The sequence below is a fragment of the Dermacentor andersoni genome, chromosome 1 (assembly GCF_023375885.2).
Source record: "Dermacentor andersoni chromosome 1, qqDerAnde1_hic_scaffold, whole genome shotgun sequence".
NCBI lineage: Eukaryota > Metazoa > Arthropoda > Arachnida > Ixodida > Ixodidae > Dermacentor > Dermacentor andersoni.
This window is the reverse complement of record NC_092814.1, coordinates 341538404-341561042: the sequence shown is the minus strand read 5'-3', so window position 1 is coordinate 341561042 and position 22639 is coordinate 341538404.

Here is a 22639-nt window from a genome sequence, read left to right as displayed (position 1 = left end):
TCTTAACGCACACATCTGATTCTTGACTATTCCTAGTTTCTTCTTCACTTCTTTTAGGCTTCCTCCGTTCCTGAGAGCCTGTTCAATTCTATCCATATTATAGTTCCTTATGTCCGCTGTCTTACGCTTGTCGATTAACTTAGAAAGTTCTGCCAGCTCTATTCTAGCTGTAGGGTTAGAGGCTTTCATACATTGGCGTTTCTTGATCTGATCTTTCGTCTTCTGCGATAGCTTACTGGTTTCCTGTTTAACGGCGTTACCACCGACTTCTATTGCGCACTCCTTAATGATGCCCATAAGATTGTCGTTCATTGCTTCAAAACTATGGTCCTCTTCCTGGGTTAAAGCCGAATACCTGTTCTGCAGCTTGATCCGGAATTCCTCTAGTTTCCCTCTTACCGCTAACTCATTGATTGGCTTCTTATGTACCAGTTTCTTCCGTTCCCTCCTCAAGTCAAGGCTAATTCGAGTTCTTACCATCCTATGGTCACTGCAGCGCACCTTGCCGAGCACGTTTACATCTTGTATGATGCCAGGGTTCGCGCAGAGCATGAAGTCGATTTCATTTCTAGTCTCACCATTCGGGCTCCTCTACGTCCACTTTCGGCTAACCCACTTGCGGAAAAAGTTATTCAGTATCCGCATATTATTCTGTTCTGCAAACTCTACTAATAACTCTCCTCGGCTATTCCTAGAGCCTATGCCATATTCCCCCACTGACTTGTCTCCAGCCTGCTTCTTGCCTACCCTGGCATTGAAGTCGCCCATCAGTATAGTGTATTTTGTTTTGACTTTACCCATCGCCGATTCTACGTCTTCATAAAAGCTTTCGACTTCCTGGTCATCATGACTAGATGTAGGAGCGTAGACCTGTACAACCTTCATTTTGTACCTCTTATTAAGTTTCACAACAAGACATGCCACCCTCTCGGTAATGCTATAGAATTCCTGTATGTTACCAGCTATTTCCTTATTAATCAGGAATCCGACTCCTAGTTCTCGTCTCTCCGCTAAGCCCCGGTAACACAGTACATGCCCGCTTTTTAGCACTGTATATGCTTCTTTTGTCCTCCTAACTTCACTGAGCCCTATTATATCCCATTTACTGCCCTCTAATTACTCCAATAGCACTGCTAGACTCACCTCACTAGATAGCGTTCTAGCGTTAAACGTTGCCAGGTTCATACTTCCAAATATATATATATACATATATGTAAATGAAGACCTACAGACAAACAATAGCGCGAATGTTGCAATAAAGGCACATCCATGCAGCGCATGTCTGGTAGTGCCTAAAAAGATTACATTTTGCACTTTGGATCCTTTGGGGTACACTGCTCGGAGAGTTAGCACTGTGTTAAGCCACAGCGATGGCTTCAGGCAACAGCCTCTTGAACGATCACTGTCGTGTTGTGTTATTCGCACCCGATAACCTATGCCAATCGTGCACACCTCTTTCCTATTTGAAGAACGTGCCCCTAGGCAACCGTATACATTAACCAGCGTGTCATAATACTTGCCCGCTGGTGAGAGGAAAATTTACCATAACTGGAGAGGCTAGACGATAGGAAAGCTCGGCATTCTATTGATGGTTTAATATATTTCAAGTGACCAAACAAGACGAAGTAAAAAAAAAATTAGAATGCATATCCACTCTGAAATGTAGGCAACAGTGATCAACCCGCCACGGTGGCTTAGCGGCTATGGCGTAGGGCTCCTAAGCACCAGGTCACGGGAACGAATGCCGGCCTCGGCGTCCGCATTCAGATGGGGACGAAATGCAAAAACGCGCGTGTGTCGAGCACGGGGTGCACGTTCAACATCCCCATGTGGTCAAAATTTCCGTACCGTACGGCATGCCTAAAAATATTAGACTGGTTTTGGTACGCTAAACCCCGAAATTGAATTTAATCAACGCTGAACACCACGAAATGAGGAACGTGAAAAGGTGAGCCCTATGAGCCAACAATAAAATTGTTACACATCTCATTTCGTTTGGCTGCAGCAGGTAATTCTTTGTATAGCATTATCGCGAGATAACGCTATATCTAACAGTTCAGAAACGCAAGTAATGGAATAAATATAGGAAACTGTAATATGATATCTTTTTCTTCACTATACTGTATAGAAATACACCGTCATTCATGGCGTTGTGTATATGATTACACAACGCAAATATAGTAGGTTGATTGTAGGCTCATACGCACGCACATGCATCGTGATGTATGCTCCGTCCCCCTGCTCAGCGGCAGAAAATCTGGCCGTGTCCACCCAGATGATTTAAGAACTCTCACAAAATCGTTTCCAACTTAGAAGACGCCATGTAATGCTAAGTAGGCCACGGCAGTCCCAAAACAACCACCAGCAACTACCGTATACCGTATAACTACGTATACCTCGCATACAACACAGCGCACTTCTCCCAAGCCAGCATGGCGCTGAAATCTGACTGCTAATAGATGGCGCCACTGCCTGCTCAATATGGCGGCTCCCATGAAAAAAAATATAGTCTAAAGGTGGTGGGCGCGACTGGCGCCGCAGCCCCCACTCACTGTGATGCGGCTGTCTATACTATAATCGTGCGAAAGCGATCTTCCCCGCTAGCTATGTTAGTCGTCTGGCCCTTGTGTAACGTGACACTTTCTCACATTCTTCCCTCTCTGTAAATAACACTTTGAGATGTTCTGCAAGATTACGCCCCTTTTGGGATCGGTCCACAATCCCGAATTATTTCTACGTAGCAGCTAAGACTGCCTAGGAGGTGGGCAACATTCGATACACCGCCTTCATGTTCAACGGTCGTCGAACAGGTTTTAACATTTCTTTGCCGGAGTACAAATTGTTTAATCGTTTTAACATAAACTGCATAACGTTGTCATATATAGGTACGTGCGATTCCATACCAGTTGGTAGCAGATAACCTCATAATCCCAGTTTCTTTCGATTACTTCGCCATGTGGGGCTCAGGAAAACGCATGTCGTAAAGTCGCGTCGAAAGGCCGGAGTATAAATTAGGCCGTCACCGTTATGCGATCGTCGTCACTGTGATTGTTGCCATATTGCGGCCATGGTCACACACTCTCGCGTCATTGACACAACTGCTCGCATTACAGAAACACGTTGTTCAACCTGGCATTGCCTTGCGGTACACCAAACGATGCTGGATAGTCATCAAATTGCATAATGCATCGCATATGCTGTTTCTTTACGACACTGTTGTATCTGCATATTGAAAAAAAAAGTTTTCTTACCATTGGTCGGACTCTTTATTTTTAGAACTATTCTTTTCATTGGGCACCTCCCTTTCTGCATTATTTCGTCGATGCAGTTGCACGGATTCTTGCGCTGCTGTCACGATGTTCTGGGTTGCTGCCAAGTTGAGATCGGAGGTGACACTCCGCGGTGTTTTGCAATGAGCAGCCTTCCCGGAGGATTGCGGCTGCATTGCTCAAATTCAAACGTGATTAGGCACGGGTTGACGCACTTGGATTGGCTATTCAACGCGTGCCGCTTCGTCGCATGCAAAAGTTGCAGATCCGAACTCAGGATTTCCTGCAAGTGCGCATCCCCTAATCGATGGGCAACTCCGATGCCCGGTCTTCACCCATTCTACGTCCCGCCATTTCTCAGGCTCGAGCACGACAGCCCACAAACCTTCAGACTCGTCGCCGCTCAGAGGTGGGTTCTCCGTGCACCCTCACTAAAGTTGGTGAGGCGAACACGCCAGTCGTCAAGCGCGAAACTTCCCCACATAACTCCGTACCGCCAGATCCCTGTAGAGCAGCGAATACTGTGGTTCGTGTCAGTCACCCTGGAGTGACAAGCGGCTCTTTACGGCGAACAACGAAAGGCTCTCGCTTCGACCGCCGCCAAGGGCGAGCTATACGCTCTTTGCGACACTTAGCCCGTTTTCCATCCTCATTGGGGGTACTCGATTCATTGCACGAAGCTGGCGAGACTGTGCACAGTGAACCACTATGGCACGGGTTTACGGCTTGTTAATCGATATTGGTACAATCAGAAGTCGACGCGTTAACATTATCCATACTCGTAAGTTTGACATTCCAGGTAGTCAAATTTGCTAGCGTATCATGTTACTGTGATGCGTCTTAATTTAGATATATTACACAATTTCGCGCGGCGGTCGCGTAGAGAGGACCAAAGAAGAGAGAGACAACGGTTCGAGATAAAAAAAAAGCGTGCTCGCTGACCCTCCGAATTTTTCTCCCTTTCCTTTGATGCGATGGACATGGTGTTTGTGTAGTAAACGCAGCCAGAATTAGATAGTGCACCTTGGGGCTTAGCACTGTTTGTGTTTGTATGTAGTCGTTAGAGTTAACTCTCAACTTTCAACGTCCCCATATTGCAGTATTACCCCTTCCGTGTACTTCGACCTTGACTGTACATTTACTTTAGAGCCGCGTTTGCATTCGTGTATACGTGGATACTTATAACGGCGGGAGATCTTGTTTCCATTTCTCGTGCAAGGAATATCCGCCTCTCTGAGTAATCCAGCTCAATGATTTGAATTATGTTATCTGCAACAGGTCATGTTTAAAACTTCCATAAAACTGATTTATTATCACAATGTGTCGGTGGTTTGGCACGTAAGACACGTCAAGCTCTTTTTTTGATTTTTGTTTTCTTTTTGATGCGAGATGATTACTTGGCTAATTCTGCAACCGCGCCGTCGTGAGAAAGCGGTGGCAGAAAAACGGCACACGAATTACGTCATCATTTAATTCAGAAAGGTAAGGGGGAGAAAGATATAATTCACTCATATAGTTCGTTGACCGTTACATCAGTAATATACAAGTTAGCAATGCTGGCAATTAAATTAAAAGTGCAAGCATGTCGAGAGAATAATGGAATTTTAGGAGAACCTTAGAATGGCTTAATAGGTAGGCGTCTGGATGATAATTTGTTTGTCTTTACTTGGTCTATTGAAATATCTAGAGAAGAAATGGGACCGTTATATGTGGCCTTCTTAGACATCATATGAACCTATGAAGATATAGACCGCAACATTTTGTTGGATATTCTGGAAGGGGAAGGCTTGTGCAATAATTGTATACAGGTTTTGAGAGAGATTTACCTAGAAAATAATGTTTGCGTTGAAAGGAAAGAGATGAGGAGCGAAGAGAAAGTTGATATCAACAAGGGATTGAGGCACGGGTGCCTTTTATCCCCACTTGTGTTTATGATGTACATACATGGTGAGGATAGAAAGGGCGCTAGAGGGAATTCATATCGGGTTTAATCTCTCATAGAAACAGGCGGATGCAGCAGTAGAGCAGCAGCTTCCAGGTTTGATTTATGCGGATGACATTGTGCTGCTAGCTAACAAGCAAAATGATATGCAACATGTGGTTAATATCTGTGGACAGGAAAGCGAGAATTAAGGTCTGAAATTTAGCGTGAAAAATCGGGTGTTACCGTAGTCAATGAAAACAGTGAACAGGCAGTGTCGATTCAGGGCCACGAAATATCTCGGGTAAAAGAATGTAAATACCTAGGTATATGGATAAGCGATATACCATATAGCATATATAACAATTTCCAGTTAGATATGTGGAAACACAGGAAAAAATAACACCATAGGGGAAGAGAAATACGGCCGTAATTAAACACGGAGCGCTATGGGGATACAATAGCCACGAGGTGCTCCGGGGTATACGAAAAGGTTTGGTGGTTCCAGGTCTTACATTTGGAAATGCAGTTGTTTGCTTGAAATCAAAGATACAAATAGGGACTCCATGGCAACCGAAGCTCAGTGGGACGCCTCGCATTGGGTGCTCACGGTAAGACTACAAATGAAGCTGTGCAGTGTGTTATGGGGTGGGCTGGCTTTGAAGTGAGAGAACCTCAACGTAAATTGATTGTGAACAGCGAGTAAGTAGTATAAAGGAAAGTTAAATGTGCTGGGAGAGTTTTGAGGTATTTATACAGAAAAAAACATTGATTCACAGTGGAGAAAAAGAAGTGGGCAGTTTACGAGCAAGTATGCGACCTATATGGTGACCAACATGGACGAAGAACATCAAGCTTAAAGTTAGAGAGGCTGAGATAATCTCATGGGCGGCGGCACGTGGAAAGAAACATGCTATGAGTAGCTACTTAGGAGGAAATACGAAATCGGTAAAGAAACGATTCATGATAACTCAAATGGAAGCTCATTACTTTTCGAAGCGAGATCAGGATGCCTTAGAACACACACTTACAAAGCGAGATATAAGAAGGAATAAGAAGCATGTGCGTTCTGCTGTAAAGCTAGGCAAATGATGGAGGATGTTTTATTAGAATGCGGTCGATTTAGGCATCTCCAGCCTCCTTGAAGAACTTCAATTCAGCGAAAGCAGGGGTAATGTAAATATGTCCGCAGTAGAGATTAGTAAGCGGTGGTTGGAAGACTGGTGGAAGAAAAGTGGGGAAACTACAGACAACGGAGGCCTGCAAGATCAAAGTTCACAATGGGGGTTAAGACATTTTGATTATGAGAATCCATGGTGGGTTTTTTTTCTCCTTTCCTTTTTTTTTTCTTTTTTATCAAAGGTAGGACATTAGGCAATATAATAGGAAGAGCTTGCATGGTGGCGCACCCCACCACCCCGTTCCAAAGGGGACCCTCACGGCATTCATTCATCCATCCATCCATCCGAAAATGAACCGCCATGTTTTTGCACGCATAGGCTCCTATGGAAGCTTCGCTACCAGGTGTATTTACCTTGGAGGCGAGCTGCAGCAACTCACTCTGCCTTTCGCGTTGTCGCGATCCCGCAGACACCGTCGACGAATAAGATGCAACGCGCTTCAGGTGTCCCTCGGATGACGACGACGACGACATCCCTCCGTAGTATGAGGTGGAGTTCGCTTACGAACCCAATGAAGAAATTTAGTGCCGACACTCTGGTGCCGGATCGGAAAAAAATACTGGCATTGCTCGGCCAAGTGTAGCCATCGAGAAATGACACTCAATGCAAGTGAAACACTATAGTTTAAGTAGAGCTCCGCTGAAATATTGCACTACGGCCTGTTTGCCGTCTTGCGTTGTTGCCACCTCATAGGCAGCAACATTACCCTCCTCAACGTAACGTAGGAGCACTAAACTCTCCAACATTTAGCCGCAGCATTAAACTCGGCGACATACCTCAGCGACACGTTATGCTCTCGCATTCACATGTTGTAATTGCTGAGGTCCCCCATAGGTCTTTTTTTTTTATGACACCATACGGCTTCTCTGCTGCATTCTGCCGGTGTTCACGGAGCACCAGTAACAGAACACTTTGGTAAGATATGTTTTTGTCGACTCCCACTATTTATTTATTTATTTATTTATTTATTTATTTATTTATTTATTTATTTATTTATTTATTTAAAATATATTACAGGCCCGAAGGGGGCAATGTGTACGAGGGTTATAGAATCAAATGCATAGCAAGGAAGAGTAAGCAGTCTTCTGAAGTCTGGTAGAAAAGATACGTCCCAATGCAGGGCTTTTCAACATGACTATAAAGATCAAAACATGAAAAATGAAAAACTGAAGTAATAAAATGCCACCAAGACACACTTCAAGGAAAAAACACTAGTAAAATTAACGTAAGGCACTAATACTAGAAAGTACAATATAAGAAAACTGAACACATCAAGTAATACAATGCTTCAAGAGATATTTCGGGAAAAGACGCAAAAAAGCAATAATATATACAGGGCATACAAGTGAACACGTGACACAGCATAAAATACCAATTGATAAAATCGAGATAACAATGCATCAATAGAAATAAAAACATCGCAGGAAGTTTGAAACACATTGCCAAGTACGAGAAACACGATAAAGTGATTTGCAAGCGCGGATAGGAAAAGTGCTCGTGTAGGAGACGAGGAAATTTTTCTTGATCTGATTTGGAAGCATAATTATCTGGGAGATTGTTCAACAAGCGACTGGACGTAGGGAGTGCGGAAAAGTTAAAAGCATGTTTCGTACCGTTTATGAGCGCAAAACTTAAGCGGTTATTTATTCGGGGAGACCTTTTTGAGGCGATCTGGACATGCAGCGTGGATTGTGTGGCATTATAAGCATATTTGTGAAACAAGGATATCAGAGCGATATTAAGGCGAAGAACCAAAGGCTGGAGGGAATAATCGAGTTTGATTTGCGTTACGCTGCAGCGGTGGCTATAACTACGTCAGATGAAACGGGCCCCTCGGTTCTGGACTGATTCAAGCATGTCGATTAAGTAAGTAGGATGTGGGGACGAAATGGATTATGTATATTCGAGCTGTGGATGAACAAATGGCTGATAGACCAATTTGTGCATGTTGGAAGAGGAATTACCCAGATTACGAAGTAGGTAACCTAATGTCCTTGAAGCTTTTGCACAGATGGCTGCAATGTGGTCTGTCCCGGAGAGGTTTTCGGTTAGTAAAGCATACAGCAAAGCAAATACTGAAGCAGCCGGCCTGCTGCTTCCAGTAAGCTTTGTTCAGCATTTCTTCGCGAATCAATCCGGGCAGCAGCTGTACAGCTAGGTGTCCCAACTATCATGAACCAAGATTTAGAAATATGCAAATGACACGTAGCTGGAACGAACCAAGCTAATACTGTTAGCCGTCGCATGGAGGTACTCAGATTATTTTTGGCATTCCTCCTAATCACTTAATTAGTCAATTTCTTGATCAGCTTTACAAATGTTAGATTTAGATAAAAAGGGTCAGTAAGAAACATGTAGGCCAACATAAAATCTTCCTATAAAGATTTCCGTTGCTCAATACGTGCTACAAAACGTGTTCTACCGAGCCTGAAAGAAGCGCGCGAATACATGCAAAGTCAGTCACGCGGCAATTTTACGTGTATTCGTGGCTAATCTCCTTGATTACGAGCGTGTCAGTAGGAGGGGGCGAATGGTATCTCAGGCAGCACCCCCGTGCGTTGTTAGCTGATCTGAGGTCTGCACGAGACCTCTGTGACCTTTAATAACTGCACTGGCAGCCACTCAGCGCTGTTTCTGACGTTGCTATGGCGAAGAAAAAAAAAGGGGGGAATTAAGCTATTGCCTCGTCATAGCTCTCTTGCACTGATGGATGTTTACACACCCACACACACACACACACACACATATATATATATATATATATATATATATATATATATAGTAATGTTGCGGCACCGTTATAGTTAAAATGAACTTCAGATATATGTTGCAGAATCAATTCCGTGTAATAAAGTATTTAGGCATTATACGGGTGTCTCAACGCAGCTGATATAACGAATAACACAGCATGCCTTACTATAGTTGTCTGCTACTGTGTATAGCACCATCTAACTGTAACCTCGGAATAGATTCCTGCTCCCGGGCCACTATTCTTCAAAAATTTGCACCGCTCCTTCGAGTTGTCTGAAGGTTTAAGCCATGTGAATTGAAAAAGCCTTTTTTTAAGTAACCTTAACGTCGCGTTAGTCTTCTCATTAGGTGTCCTCATAATTTCATACACCCGGGGCTTGTGACTTTTCCTATAGGAAACACTATGGCAATTTCGTTTTTAATTAGCTTTCTAGCATCGTTATTTATCCAAGGTTTGTCTTGACGCCTTTTTCGTGTTACGACTTTATAAGGGACACAAGTGTTTATGAACCTAATGAATTCAGTTTTCAAAGCACTCACATGACGCCGCCATCTCCGGAGTATTCTGTATACAAAAACTGAGGCAAATATAATGTAAGTTAGCGTGTTAATGGTGTATTGTCTCCATTGTCATAAAAATGAACCTTCCTGGGCTCTCTATATATGGTGCTCCTGCGGCGAAATTCAATCCATACGCAACAACAAAGTCATGATAGAAGTATACCCAGAATGATTTCAAGATCTGAAACGAGCACTCCAGGGTTTCCGATGAAGTCGTGCATTGAGGATTGCGCGTTCCTTTGCCACATGGTTTAGGTCACAACCTGATTTAGATTATTTGAAGAATTCTATAGACAAAGTGTTTGCGTTGACTAATTGGAGTTTTTGGTCTTTCCATAAAACTTGTGGCCTTTTGACATGTACAGCAAAACATCACGTGCTCGTGACGCCTGCTGCAGAAAGGATGTGCCACTTACGCTGCCAAGGCTTGCGAGTGGTGGCGCTGGCTAACGCTCCCAGGATTAATTCTACTAGCAAAACATAAAAGCCAAGAAAGAAAATGGGGAAGCGCCGCCGCGGTAGCTCCTTTGGTAGGCAATCACACGCGTAATGCGAAGACGTGGGATTGTTCCCCACGTGCGGCAAATTGTTTTTTCATCAACTTTTATTTCCATTAGTTTATCATTTGTTTAATTAAGTTAGTGAGTAAAAGTAACTTCCCCTATGTTTCCCTTATTGTCGTTGTTTGTTGGCTTCATATGCTGTGATTACCCATATGCAGCTTATCATAGTGAAGCTGAAATGACGCCCTCCCGTTCCTCCCGTGCTGCAGCAGTTTTGATTGTTCATGCCAAACACAACGGGCGAAATCTTCTCGTATCAGTTATTGTGACACTGTCATCCTACGCCTTCAGACACAACAATCGTTGCTAATCTTTGTGATGATATGTCATATTAACGGGCGGATTTTTATTTCCGTCGAACTTTCCGCCCTGTGCGACCGATCAATTCTGTCTGAAGGAATAGATTCGCCTAATTCTAACTGGAAGGATGTCAGGGCTTTGTTTTCAGAGGCAGTGCAACATTCCGTCGCGCTTTTAGGTAGGCCGAATATTACAAGATTTTGTCGTTACCAATTGCTAAGATGAAGTGACGCTTTCCATTCGCTTCAGTCACGAGTCAGTGAATCGTTTTTCGCACTTGTAGCAGCATCCTGTTTGACTACGGGTCAATCCCCTTCTAGAACCATTTCTCTGCTGAAGACACATTGCTTTTACTATTGTTTACCCACGTTTGCGCATGCGCCTTGTTGTCATGGTACCTGGTGGGAGCGGTTTTACCTTCGCTTGACTCCGTAACGGGGAATCGCTTTCCACTCAAATGATGCTTCCCACAGATGTCAGCGTTTCATCACATTCACATAACACGTGACGTTCCCCGCAACGATCTTGCTTTTATTACACATCCCAGCTGACGCATAATACAGCATTCAAAAATCTCATGTACGGAACGCAGAAGCGCAAATGAAAAGCAGGCCTCGTTATAGGCCAGTCTATTCTTGGTACGCATGTCGAAAGTGCGGAACCTTAATGCAGTCGCTTAAGAACAGCAGGGGCTTGCGGGCGTTATGACAGGTTTATGTTTTAGACTATAGGGTATTTTTTTTAAAGCTGCCTGAGGCATTTTAACGCAATTCTAATCCTTCAAGTGGAGTAATTGAAGAGTGATATCTGCACGATAAATAAAATTCGATAACTGACTCGTTACTAAAAATCTCTAACGAAGTTTTTAACGGACGGCTTTATGCGGCACATATAGTAGATTAAGAATGGTTGTCGGTGCTCTTGCAAGGCATATTCTTCATGCGTCTTCCTACGTAACAATATTCGTTTTGATCGAATCCCAAGGGGGTAGCACCAGTTTCCAGATATCCACCGCGAAAGTTGCGCTAGAACTCTGTGTTGCTCTTGCTTTTACTTTAACACCGTTTGCTGCATTTAAGCCAAGAACTACCAGAAGATGGCGGTACACGTACACGACCGCGAAACACACCATAATCATTTCAGTAGTTGTACTCCTTTTTTGCGATTGTTGATAGCAAGGGTATAGGACAGGAGATGCTTCGGCACTGCTTGAAATCATCTCTTCTCGCATAACGACAGCGTATTAGCACAGACGTCACGCGAGTAGACAATCAAAACCATATTTATTGATATAATAAAGAACTACAAGAACTAAAACTGACGAATCACGAAAGGAAAAGCGTTAACATAAACGTGCTGACCACGCGCGTGGACTCTTTCTAGAGAAAGAGTAGGCCACGTGAACCCGTTCGGCAACAGTGGATCGCTGGAGGCGCAGCAGCTGCAGCATGCGATGCACTTCACGAAGGCTGCGCTGCTCGCGGCGGTGCTGCTGCATGCGATTCTTCGGCGTCGAGCAGCCACCGCAGCGTCGCCGAAGGGCAGCAGGCCGGCAGGTCGGGACACTGCGAGGGTCAAATGTTAACCAACCATGCCTGTGGGTGTCACATTTAGTAAAAAAAGTACAGAAAAAAGTGTTCGTTGGATTAAAATCTGGCTCGAGGATGGTGACGAGGGTCGAAGTGCGCAGGCCAATTGCAACGAAATTGGGCCGAGCAAATTCACCGATTTTTCCGCATGCAGGTAACCGGGCATGCGCGTATGGTCGTTAACGAGCAACAAACATGTCGTTCTAACAGTTGACGACGATTCTCCCTCACCCGCCATTGTTACATAGTGTCTATGGTATTGGGCTGCTAAGCACGAGGTCGCGGGACCGAATCCCGGCCACGGCGGCCGCACATTACGATGGGGACGAAATGCGAAAACACCCGTGTACTTAGATTTGGATCGGGAGTCCCCTCGTACAGCTTGCATCATAATCAGATCGTGGTTTTCGCACCTAAAATCCAACATTAAATTTTTTAAACGATTCTCCCTCTGTCTTGCGACCCTGGTTGCCTCATGTCTTCCTTTACTGCAGAATCTGTGGCTCGGAAGCAGTCGTTTCCCAACCCTTACCGCGACCTTTGCGGACGGCAGCGCTTCCAAAAGAAAGTGGACAAACTTGCAACATTTCCCATCTTATTTCGCAAAGGTTCATCGCAATATGTAATTAAATTCTGCTGAAAGACTCACGCGCCAAATAATGCATAAGTGACTTCTAACGTTCGATTCGCAGTACAACGTCGCAAATGACCGATGTGTACATACCATCGATTACCTCCTCAATGACGCCAGTGGAGCTGCTGCGTGCGATTCTCAGGCTTGAGCACTTTCTGCAGCTTCGCCGAAGCACAGCGTGGCCACAGGTCCTGGAACCGTGACAGCACAAAACAAGCCCTTAGTCACCCTTGCGGCGCACTTGTGTGACAAATCCACTAACATGGCCCACGCTCACTCGAAGCGCTGTACAGAGGCGGGTATGAAAGTTCCGGGGCAGTTGGGCGACGGCAAGCCAATAGTTCCTAGCGAAATAAACCAATTTGAACAAGAACACCTGCACCATGAACACCACAACTCCTCCTTTGTTCCAGTTGCGTCCAGCGTTCCTCAAGGGAGTGTGCTTTGTGCTTTGCTTTTTATAGTCTATATTATCGACTTGCCTGACTGCATGTCGTCCCGAATAAGAAGGTTCGCCGATGATTCAGCCATATTCCGTAAAATTTCTACTGACTAACCGTGAAGCGTTCCAACCACACCTAAACGCATTGAGTACATGGTGTTCAGACCGGTAAATAACCTTAAATTATGTTAAAGCTAAGTGCATGTCATTTTCACGCTCCTCGGCTCGTATTGCAACGTCATACTCTCTTGATAATAAGATTGTTGAGGAGTCAAATTGCAATGGGATCCAATATGTTCGTCCTCACATCAACGTTACACTTGCATCTATTACCCGCAAATTTAAAATCATAAAACACAGACTAAAGCAAGCACGTTTACACTTCAAAAAAGATCTGGCTTATACACCGCATTAGTGATACCTCAAAGTCGAATACGCATGCGCCACCTGTGATCCGAACCAGGACACCATCGTGCGCAACCTTGAATACTTGTAATCCGTGCTGCCTGCTTTATCTTTTACAGATTATCCCCTGCACTATAGTGCTGCATGTTTAAAGAATCGTGCCGAATTGCATCCGGTATCACTACGCCGCAAACACGCGATCCTATCGCTCTTTCATAAACTTCACCATCACTAGCGTTTGCATTGATGGCTTCTTTCACTCACGCTCTGTCATTTTCTCTCGCCGAGATCACCCTCTCTAAGTCAAACCCCGGTGTGTATCACTGAGATCTTTGCGCTCTGTCATTTATACCCAGATTCATACTTCGCTAGAATAACCTACAATCAGACTTTGCCTACTGCAGTTCACCCCGAAAAATTTCAACAAATCCTGGGTACGCATGTCATAATGTGATGTCTCTGTGCAATGTGAAAGTTTTTTTCTTTCTTTTGGGATGAGTTATATTCTATGTTAGGTTCCTCCGATACCTTTGCCATCCGGTAGATTTTGTTTTTGCTTTACCTCTTTGAGTGCCTTTTATCTATTCTGAGTTATACGTGTTTCGATTTTCAAATTTCTTCTAATATACTGTTAATTTGGTTTCCTGCAAAGTGTGATTTTACTACACGTAGTCGTGTCTGCGTATTTAGTCGCGTATTTAGGCGCGTTTGTTCCATTCTTTAGAAATTGTTATGACAGTATGTTCGTGTTCCCCCCTCCCCCAATTCTAATACCCTCTCCCGCAGGGCATTCAGTGGTGTTATTGAATAAATAAATAAATAAATAAATAAATAAATAAATAAATAAATAAATACAGGTCATTGACAGTGTATTTCTCTTCGTACTTCTACGTAAGAATTCCTTAGGAACTCTAAGTCACTGTTCAACTGTTTCGCTGAAACAGCGCAACCTTCATCAGCGGCTATTCGAAATTCTATTGTTCGTGGGCAAAGTTGTGATTTCTTTTCCATACCCTATTTCAATAGACGCAACAAAAACGTGAAAACTGCTTCAACTGGCTTTGTTTTTTTCTCGTGGCTAACATCTGAAAAAGGGTTCAGGTGATTTCACAAATGATCGGTCAGACACAATAGCACGACCGAAGAAGCGCATGCTCTTGAATGAGCGGCCATAGCTGAATACAATGAGGTCCAGCCACTAGCAATTTCCCCGACGTTGTACAGTTTCCGCGATGCGGAAAATATTGACTTGAGCACACATTTGCTGTGCTCGTACAACGTACTGTATTTTAAACTGTGCTATACTTTAGGCCAAGGGATGGGGAAATAATTTACGTATAAAAATTGAAAGGAACAAACCGTGGAACGGTGCCCTGTCTTATACTCATTTCTGTGCATTTACTGCTGAGGAAGTGAAGTCTTTCATTGTAACACATTGCCGCCTGTTTGAAAGGCAAAGCGTAATTATATCGAAAGATTCGTCAAAAAATCTACACATTTTATGTTTCTCTCTAAGAATGTCATAACAAACCGTGTCAGTTGATTTATATTGATAAATATTACGACTGCGATTCGACTGTAGTGGAGTTCTTGGTTCTCTGGGTCAGAACAAGATCAGCTTTAGCAGTTTGCCTGCTAGTGGGCAGTGGTGATGTTATGCCTAATTGCAAAGGCTTTTATAAATTTATAGACTATTTCCTCGAAAATCTGTTTGAATTTATCACATCTGATGGAAGGCAGTGGGGCGATGGCTTAGAGAGCCATGCAACAATGGGTGCTGTCGTCAGCGCCATCTCGGAGGATCGCGTCACACGAGCAGGACGCGCCCAACAGCAGAGCCGCCGTCCCCACCGTCGACCACGCATAGGCGGAGCGGGTTGCAAAGTTAGGAAGGCACGCTTGAATAGGAACACCACTTGCGCCGTGCTTTCCTCTCGATAACAGAACATGTTCAAGGCGTGCCTATCTTTGTCATCATCCTTATCTTGCTGCCCTCAAAACATCGTGTAAGTGCTTGAAGCATACCATTGCAGGCCACCTCTGAACCCTTGTGGTAGATAAGCAGACGGCAGCGCAAGGACATCGGAGTAAACTTTTTCACTGCTTCGCAGCTGCCCGACGATAATCGCAAGGGTGAAGAATGCTGAAGCGGTTGCGAAGGACGATTACCGATGCTTCAGTAGAGAGGTTGATGGTAGACCATGATAAGTCAAAGTTTATTGATAATTTTTTGCAGGTAAACCAGAGGCACATGCTTTTCATTACCCAGCAACATCCCGTGTTACTACAGTTCGCAACAATTTTCAAGCGGCTTGTCCTTCTCTCGCGAGGAACGCAAAGCGCGAGTCTCGGGAGCGGCGATTAGGCAGCACCCTGCCTCAGAGGTCGAAGCCTCTTGCTCCATTACGATGTGGGAGACTGGGGACAACCCTGACCGTGTGCTGCAGGTGCCAATCCATGCACTATGAAGTGGATCAGCTCGCAGCATTTTCCTTCGTGTTTTGCGCTACCTACTTGCTTAGAGTCTTCCAATGCTGCAGAAATACTCTCCCATATGAAAACAAGTTTTTATGCGTTCTCTTTCCATTTTGTGCAGGAAAATTAGGCATGTGAGAAAAACTCGCGTTGAAAACGACAAGAAAGCTGAAGGCAGCACTGGCGATCGAATGAAGAGGCAAGTGAGCTTCAATGACACACACATCCTCTGTTCCGACTCTGACCCGTAAGGTCAGAGTCGGAATGAATGAATTCTGAGGTTTTACGTGGCAAAATTTCGATTTGATTATGAGGCACGCCGTGGTGGAAGACACTCCAGATTAATTTTGACCACCTGGGAATCAATTAACAATCGGGACAGGAGCGACGAAATGATTTGCGTGAATGAATTTTTCGTTTGATTTGAATGTATTTTGCGTTTGCCAATTTTACTTTGACTGACGCCCAAATGGGGTCTTTTCTCGAGTATGGGAAAACTCAACAGGCCAAATTACAGTCGCTTACTGTTGACTTTTACGCATTGTTCCAATTTTATGCTTTGAAAGAACAAGACAGTGATTTTTGAACATAAGAAAACGTCAGCAGTACTGCGGGAATTCTTCGTGCAGCTGTGCAAAAGTCGCGATTTGATTCCGTAGCCTTCCTTTTAGAGCCAAAAATAGTTGTCGACAAAGATAGAGCTGCTAGAATTATTTTTTTTCTAATCGTGCAGACCGGTGTTCACTCAATGGAAGAAACATATGTAAAGAAGGCGTATATTATTGACTGGACAAGCAGGTACGTTTTCGATTTAAGGTTTGTTTGTCGAACAGTGAGAATGACTTATACAGACTCGCTCTAACCCGCCGTGGTTGCTTAGTGGCTATGGTGTTGCGCTGCAAAGCACGAGGTCGTGGGAGCGAATCCCGGCAACGGCAGGCGCATTTCGATAGGGCGAAATGCGAAAGCACCCGCGCAGTTAGGCTTAGGTGCACGTTAAAAGACCACCAGGAGGTCAAAATTATTCCGGAGCCCCCACCCACGGCGTGCTTCCTAATCAGATCGTGATTTCGCCACGTAAAATTCCATAATTATATAAAAAAAAAAACTTATGCAGATAGTTTCTACCCAAAGCCACGAAATTCTAGAAATAAAAAAATGAACGCTTGGAATGCCATTCAATTTTTCCTGATGAGTAGAGGCCTTTTAATACGAATAGTTTAAGGAAAATAGGCGAACACAGTGCCTCTTGTGGTACACTCTGGTGTACCGCCCCAAGTCGGTTTACAGCGATGCGGAGCCCTCTCGTAATTGAAGCCGTAGAAATACTACCCCAGCCGAACGTGCTAGCTTCTGCCAGAGCCATCAGAGTAGCCGCGTGATCCAGCTTCCCTAGGATCCCGGTCGCGCTGTCGTATGGAAGGCATACAGCACCGCCTCCTAATGCTCTCTGCTGGAGCTCGGCGCTCTGAATAGACCACGCGAATGTGTTCAGAACGCCTGGCTTCGACCAGTCGAATGCAAACTGCATCCGGAGAGCGCCCCAACGTGGCCACTTCCCTGTCAAGTCAATGTAGTAATATCATGTGACACACTGTACTATGGGCGCCTATCAAATCACCTTGACGGCAGCACAGCTATTAATACTGATGGCGAATGAAGAAACACAACTTGCCATCACTCGGCAGGGGCAGGGACTTTCGTGCCGGAGCCAGAAGCCCGGCAGGATGCAGGAGTTGCCACCTGCTGCTCCTGCTGATCCCAGAGGGCAGCCCGACATGGCGTCATGGTGCCACTTGCGCTGGCAGACGTGGCGAGGAGACCTGCTGCTGTCCTTGTGGCGCCCGGGCAGCCGGAGCGAAAACTGGTCGGTCGATGCACGCTGCGTAGCCCAGCCAGCATAAAGTCGGCTTCTATATTTGGTCCGTTTGCGACACTACATAATGAAACAGCCATTTAAACAAAATTATTTTGTCGCTCATCTAAATGATTCAGTTAGCTACCAGGGGCGCTATAATGTAAAAGTGTTCCAAACATTTCTATTCCAATTCTGAAATCATCCCTCCACGATTGGTCAAAAACCTTTTGGGACCAATAGCTCCGCATCTGAAATAGCATGTTCGCACTGATTATGCATCATTTGACCGAACAAAAGAAAAATTGTAATTTCCCATTCGACGGCTTTTCGGCATTAGCACTCGGCTATTGGTCAAAAGTTTTCGGGCTGCACCCTCTTCACCTGCTTGTCACGCGGCGTCACAAAACCGCAAGAACTCACAGCGTCAAAGTGACGTGTACGCGTTAAAGATGCAATAATATGCCGAACAAAACTGAATTGTCTTCTGAATAGCGGCAGCCTGCCCCGTTCCCAAAGGAATAAAAGGTGGCTGCCGCCGATCCTTCAGGCACTGGCTACTCGTACCTGCCGGAGAGCATGGGTTTTATTGGTGTATAATAAACTGCTTGCGTGGCCGTTTAACCTATTTGAGAACTTTCGGCACGTTTACGATCCCGCTGTTCCAACTCTTCTTTGCTGAGGATTCGTTTTAGCGGCATACTTAACCTTCAGTTGCACGACGCCGCGATTTTCGACCAGCCACCGCAAGCTAAGCAAGAGAAAGCGGACCAATCGCAGACGCCGTATCACCCTCTTTACCTGGTTATTTTTTCAGTGCAGTGGCTCGGCCCCATCGAAACGCTCTCCACTTGAGCGTGCTCCTCGCCTCCTGGCAGGCAATTACAAGTGAAACAAACTTCAACGTAGAAAATGTTGTTCATTTCGAAAGCAAAGAAAAGTAGGAGTGTTTGATTGGGATGTTCAGGCAGCGCTTCGGGTCACCGCGTGATGCTTGCGTCGGCGGTTACGCAAACTTGACGTCAGGAGATTGGAATAAAAACACATTGGATTAGTTTTATGTTATAGTGCCCCAGGTCTCCTTCTTTTCTTTCTTTTTTGTTTTTTGGCGTGGGTTGGATGGGAGTAGCGTGTCCGAACTACAATTCAATGATGAGTCGCACTACTCTCGCAATAATGTTACCACCGGGGGTTATTTACCGTGCTCCGAATCCATCTTGCACGAGCGTTTTTGATGCCGCACCCGATAGGAATTTGCCCCCCCCCTCTCCCGTCTAGGACCTAACACATGACCTCGACCTCTATAGAGCGACAGGATGGCTACTGCAGGGCTCCCATGACTGCTTATAACCTCATCAAATTTTAGTTTCTACTATTATTCAGTCTTTATTAAAAACGTAGAACCACGGCCACTGCGTGGACAAAATATCCGCACAAAAGACGGATACAAGGGTGCATACAGAGGCACTTCTTCGATTATACGTTGCTTGCGTACGTACGTACGCAAGCAACGTATAAACGTACTTACAATTACCTACGCTGAGACTCCACAATTAGAATTAAAATGAATAAACAAAAATATAGGAGAGACTGTTCCATTCTTACTGATGAATATTGTGAGGAGGTTTTCAATCCAGACTGATAAAGGACAGAAAGGCAGCATGGCCCATCTTATACTCAGTATGAATATATCCCGAGACGTAGCGTGCTATCTGCGTGTATGAAATACTATTGATGGCAGGGCAGCTACATACACTCACGGCGAATGAATAAACATCACTTGCCATTGCTCTGCAGGAGCGCAGCCTTTGGTGCCGGAACCAGAAGCACGGTAGGATGCTGCAGTTGCCAGGTGCTGCTGCTGTCCCCACAGCGCAGCCCGACATGGCGTCATGGCGGCACTTGCGCTGGAAGACGTGGCGAGGAGACCTGCTGCAGTCCTTGTGGCGCCCAGGCAGCCGGAGGGATAACGGGTCGGTCGAAGCCCGCTGCGCAGCCCGCCGATCGCCACGTGGGATCCTGAGTGAGACTGCACGCCGGAAGAAATCAGTGTGCCGTTGACGTCTTGCGTGATGGTGCCTTGGCATCCGGGAACGCGTGAAGAACTTCAGAGCGGCTGAAGTGGCCATCGTCTCCGACGTGCTCGCTCGGTTGGCTGGTGGCTCTCGTGCAGCGTCTCGTGCAGCGTCTCGTGCAGCGTCGAACGCAGAAGGGCGCTTCGTCTTCGTCTTTTACTCGCACGTGATCCTCGCACACAGGCGACGGGCATCGCTATGATTATGCTTATGAATACGACAATGGAATGTGTTTATTGTCACGAACATCCGCACAGAGTTACCATAGTTCTATACACACTTAACTTGTAGAGAAGTGGCACTTTCGCGGACTCATATGACATATGGCGGCCGGCTTTTCGGAACGATGTTTATATTTTTACGTTTGCGCGCCGCAGCAGAGGGAACAGTATTTTACAAGTGCGGCCCTTTCATCGACAGTCATGGTGGCATTTCTTGTCATTGAATTGACAAGCTTTTCTGCTTAGGTTTAATTTGTAAAGAAGCAAAAAAAGAAAGGAATCTGTACAAAAAAGCTAATCAAGAAGAAAGCCAGAAATAAAGGAAACCAGATACAGGGAACGTAACACGTGGCAGAATTCAATCATTGTCTCCGCCTCTGTAGCCGATATAATACGACCATGCGCAAGAAATCTTCGTAATCAGACAATGATGTCGCTGCCATTCCAGAAAGGCAATGCTACTTACAGTGTTGGTTGAGATCATTTTAATATATGTACTAGTGCATCTCAAGTGCACTGCTTTCATGCTTTACTTGCTTCGAATTATCCTTAACATGTGAGGCAAAGAAACAATGAAAGAAAGATACGGCAGAACCTATTTATTTATTTATTTTGATAGTACGCGTTTAAGGCTAGGGACAACGGCAGAGCGGGACGAGCGCGAGCACCAACAACAGCAACCGTCTTCTTCCTCTTGGTCTTCTGGTGGCGCCCGTATTTCTTACTACAGTCGCTCCCCGCCGAAAAAGGAGCCGTCCTGGCGACCTATGGAACAGCAAATACTGGTGGGTCGTAGTGTGGCTTTGTCGGTCGACACGAACAGTTTCACGTCCGCGACGCCGCTCGTCTGCAGATGGCTAAATAGACACATTGACGTAGTTGACCGGGGACGTCTGTTGTGGAACCCGGTAAGGGCCGTCATATTTTGAGCTGAACTGTGTAGAAAGGCCAGGAGTAGAGGGAGGAACGCGGAGCCATACCAGCGTTCCAGGTGAATACGAAGGCAAAGTCAAGCTTGCGTCACGGCCATGTTTCTGGCTAGCGTGATTTTGCGCGGTAAGTGGGCGAGCGATCGGACGACATTCTTCGGCATAAGTGGCGGTTTCGGATAGAGTCGTAGATTCGGAAGCGTCGGGGTGATGCAAAAGAATTTTGTCCATAAAGGAGAACCGTCTTGTCTTGTATTGTCTTGTATCCTAAACAGTAGCGCATACCCGCTATGGGGGATTGGCCAAGAAGCAGGCGGTTTTCCGTATGCTTAGAAGTAAAGCAAAACTAGATTTGAGTAGTAGAGCGTGGGACTACAGAACTGTAATTTAGAAGTGTAGTGAAGATATGGCTCAGAATTTTAATAAAATAAGTTAACGTAAGGAAATTAAATAATAGCCATAAACGACAATCTCCTTCCTCTTCGTCTTCGGCTGGCACCCGTATTTCTCAGTACAAATCATTTATTTATTTATTTATGTATTTATTTAGTATGACTCAGAGGTCCCTAAACGCGACATTACATCAGGAGTGGGCACATATTGAATAACGATAAATATCTACGTTAATGTGATTAGCATTTAAACTATCGCTTTGAGCTATTAAGCTAGTACATTGAGCACCGGAGAGACATTCAATGGCGCCTTTCATGCTGGAACGTTGGTGTCAGACTTTCATGATAGTTGTTAAAGGGACAAATAGAGAAGCCAAAAAAGGTTGAATATGTTTATTTCACCATTAATAATAAATACATGTGTGGATGAACGACCCGATACTACAGATTTTAATAGATAGAGAGAAAGGGGCAATTTTCAGTTGCAGAAAGAAGGGGAGGTCGGCCTGAGTGAAGTTCCTGTAACCTGCTACTCCAAGCTGGCGAAGGGATTTGTCGGAATGACGGAGGTGGGATGTGAAATGGGAGGCAGGTGGTTGTGTGCTGATGATGGTGATGATGAGAGCTGCACAGCATACTGTTCCTGTGATCCGCCTACATGCATACTTCACAGCGCCGCCCACATGTCCTCGCGGATAGAGGTAGAGGTTACTGCAGTGTGGTTACGGGAGCGTCTGTAGCTTGCATGATTTTTGGAGCTCTTGCACCCGCTGGCTTGTCAAAACGAGACAGTAGCAGCTGCAGGGCGTCGATTATTTGTCGCAGCATGACATTGATGAGAGAGCCCTATGAGAATTTTTCGTTGCACTGCCGTTCCTGGAGCTCACAGTCCAAGCCCCTGTGCGCGGCTGTAGGCGTGGCCATACATTCGATTCCAGGCCTGTGGTGCTCGCTTGAAGCAATGTGACTCGGAGAGGCCCACCGATGCGGATTCAAATACCTTACACCGGTACTGCGGGATGGGAGCCAGGGAGATCTCGGTTGGACCGACAGCTTGTTCATGTCGATGACGCGGT